Here is a 3,934-nt window from a genome sequence, read left to right as displayed (position 1 = left end):
ACTCTAGAAAAAAAGACTTAAAGGAAATCCACCAAAATGCCACCTCCAGGTAACTTGATTGCTTAAACTCAGATAGAGATAGGTGATGTTATTTTATTTTTGAGTTTTTATATTTTCCACATTTTCTGCAGTGGATAATGTGTTACATTTGCATTTTACAAATTTTTGGTACTTGTTAATGTTTCGCATAGAGTAGGTTTTGAAGTTCCAGACCAATTGTATAGTGACAGCAACTTGTAGAAAAGATAAACTAATTAGTTAAAGAGATTTAGAATCTTTCTGACTACAGGAACCAAGATGCTACACCCAGTTTTTTCTTAAAAATTGTGGTGTGTGTGTGTGAAGTCACGTTAGTCATGTCTGACTCTTTGTGACCTTATGGACCACAGCTCTCTAAGCTCCTGTGTCCATGGGATTCTCCAGGCAAGAATACCGGAGTCAGTTGCCATTTCCTTCTCCAGGGGATCTTCCCAACCAGGAATTGAACTCACATTTGTGCATTGATGGGTGGGTTCTTTACCACTAGTGCTACCTGGGAAGTCCAAAATTGTGGTGAATACATGTAATATAAAATGTACCATCTTAATCACATGTAAGTGTACAGTTCAGTGACATTATGTATAACAACTCACATTGTTATGCCACTATCACCACTTCCATCTCTTCCAAAACACTTTTCATCTCCCCAAACCAAAACTCTGTACCCATTTATTTCCCATTCCCCTTCATGAAGCCATTATTCTATTTTGTCTCTGAATTTTCCTAATCTATGTCCCTCATGCAAGTGGTACTTCATACAGTATTCATTCTTTTGTGACTGGCTTATTTCAATTAGCACGCCTTTAATCTTTATCCACATTGTCGCATGCGTCTAAATTTCCTTCCTTTTTAAAGCTGAATAATATTCCCTTGGATGCATGCACTATATTCTGTTTATCTATTCATGATTCAGTGAACAGCTGGGTTGCTCCCACCTCTTGCCTATTGTGAATAATGCTCTTATGAATGTGGGTGTACAGACACCTCTCTGAGTTTCTGCTTTCAGGTCTTTTGGATATATATCCAGAAGTGGAACTGCTGGTGGTGATGCTGGTGGTGTAGTTGCTGAGTTGTGTCTGACTCTTGCGACCCCAAGGACTGTGGCCTGCCAGGCTCCTCTGTCCATGGGATTCTCCAGGCAAGAACACCGGGGTGGGTTGCAATTTCCTCCTCCAGGGGATCTTCGTGACCCAAGGATTGAACGCCAGTCTCCCACATTGCAGGCAGATTCTTTACCAACTGAGTTACGGAACTGCTGGACCATATCATAATTCTATATTTGATTTTTTCAGAAATGCCATACCATTTCCCACAACCTCACCAACATTGGTAATTTTTGTTTTTTGATAATAGCCACCATGATGGGTGTGAGACAATATCTCCTTGTGGTTTTGATTTGCATTTCTCTGATGATTAGTGATGTTGAACATCCTTTCATGTGCTTATGGGCCATCTGTACACCTTCTTTGGAGAAATGTTTGTTCAAGTTCTTTACCAATTATTTTTTATGTGTCTGTTTAGTTATACAATTTTTTATATATTCTGGATATGAATCTATTATCAGATATATTATTTGTAAATATTTTCTCCCATTTGGTGGGTTGCCTTTTCATTCTGTTGGTTTTGTTATATCCCATTTTTAATTAAATAATTTCATGAGGGCTAGGGGTATGAAAGGAATTGGAATTTTTTTTCCAGGCCAGCAATTTGCACTGGGCCCACTGAAGCTAGGCTTCCCTCATAGCTCAGTTGGTAAAGAATCCTCCTACAATGCAGAAGACCCCGATTCAATTCCTGGGTCAGGAAGATCTGCTGAAAAAGGGGTTGGCTACCCACTCCAGTATTCTTGGGCTTCCCTTGTGGTTCAGCTGGTAAAGAATCTGCCTGCAATGTGGGAGACCTGGGTTCGATCCCTAGGTTGGGAAGATCCCCTGGAGAAGGGAAAGGCTACCCACTCCAGTATTCTGACCTGGAGAATTCCATGGACTGTATAGTCCATGGGGTCGTAAATAGTTGGACATGACTGAGTGACTTTCACTGAAACAAGGATGGCCTCAGGGTGTGTGACCAAGCATTCAGAGAGCTAAATCTGGTGTTTAATGTTTTTGACATGACTGAAGATAGCAGAAGTAAGAAAATCTCAGACTAGTCTTTGGCACATCTCTGTCTTGACCCCACAACCAAATGACATGCCGAGCCCTCTCTATTCTTCTTTCTCCAGTATGGTTGAATTCATCCTTCCTTTCCATTGTTCCACTGCTACCCTCATTTAGACATCTACGATTCTACTGTAGATTTCCAAAGGACTTGCTGTCCTTCAGAATGCCCCTGTGAAAAATACAAGCTGCAATTAAATATTCCATGTTTCAACAAATTTGAGAAATCCTGGGTTAACAAACACAGGACTTCCCAGGTGGTCCAATGGTTAAGACTCCGTGCTTCCAATGTAGAGGGGGCCAAGTTCGATCCCTGGTTGGGGAACTAAGATCCCACATGCAGTGCAGCCACAAAAACAAAATAACTCTATGCCTGTAGTGACAGTCACACAACTCTGTAAATATACAAAATACTGCATTTTGTAAGGAAAGCTAGTGAATTATATGATATGTAAATTATAACTAGAATAAAAAATTTTTCAAATACTTAAACACATTTTTTTCTTGCAGGACTTCTCAGAGCATGTACTATGCAACTTCAGGTCAGTTCAGTCACTCAGTTGTATGCAACTCTTTGTGACCCCATGGACTGCAGCACCCTAGGCCTCCCTGTCCATCACCAACTCCTGGAGTTTACTCAAACTCATGCCCATTGAGTCAGTGATGCCATCCAACCATTTCATCCTCTGTCATCCCCTTCTCCTCCCACCTTCAATCTCTCCCATCATCAAGGTCTTTTCAAAGGAGTCAGCTCTTCGCATCGGGTGGCCAAAGTATTGGAGTTTCAGGTTCAACATCAGTCCTTCTAATGAATATTCAGGACTGATCTCCTTTAAGATGGACTGGTTGGATCTCCTTGCAGTCCAAGGGACTCTCAAGAGTCTTCTCCAACACCACAGTTGAAAAGCATCAATTCTTCAGCGCTCAGCTTTCTTTACAGTCCAACTCTCACACCCATACATGACCACTGGAAGAGCCATAACCTTGGCTAGACGGACCTGTGTTAGCAAAGTAATGTCTCTGCTTTTTAATATGCTATCTAGGTTGGTCATAACCTTCCTTCCAAGGAGTAAGCATCTTTTAATTTCATGGCTGCAGTCACCATCTGCAATGATTTTGGAGCCCAAGAAAATAAAGTCTGTCACTGTTTCCATTGTTTCCCTATCTATTTGCCATGAAGTGATGAGACTGGATGCCATGATCTTCGTTTTCTGAATGTTGAGCTTTAGGCCAACTTTTTCACTTTTCTCTTTCATTTTCATGAAGAGACTCTTTAGTTCTTCTTCACTTTCTGCCATAAGGGTGGTGTCATCCGCATATCTGAGGTTACTGATATTTCTCCCGGCAATCTTGATTCCAGCTTGTGCTTCCTCCAGCCCAGTGATTCTCATGATGTACTCTGCATATAAGTTAAATAAGCAGGGTGACAATATATGCCTTGACGTACTCCTTTTCCTATTTGGAACCAGTCTGTTGTTCCACATCCAGTTCTAATTGTTGCTTCCTGACCTGCCTACAGATTTCTCATGAGGCAGATAAGGTGATCTGGTATTCCCATCTTTTTCAGAATTTTCCACAGTTTTTTGTGGTCCACACAGTCAAAGGCTTTGGCATAGTCAATAAAGCAGAAATAGATGTTTTTCTGGAACTCTCTTGCTTTTTTTGATGATGCAGCAGATGTTGGCAATTTGATCTCTGGTTCCTCTGCCTTTTCTAAAACCAACTTGAACATCTGGAAG

Source organism: Bos mutus, chromosome 28 (assembly GCF_027580195.1).
Source record: "Bos mutus isolate GX-2022 chromosome 28, NWIPB_WYAK_1.1, whole genome shotgun sequence".
Classification (NCBI taxonomy): domain Eukaryota; kingdom Metazoa; phylum Chordata; class Mammalia; order Artiodactyla; family Bovidae; genus Bos; species Bos mutus.
Note: the sequence above shows the minus strand (reverse complement) of the source record.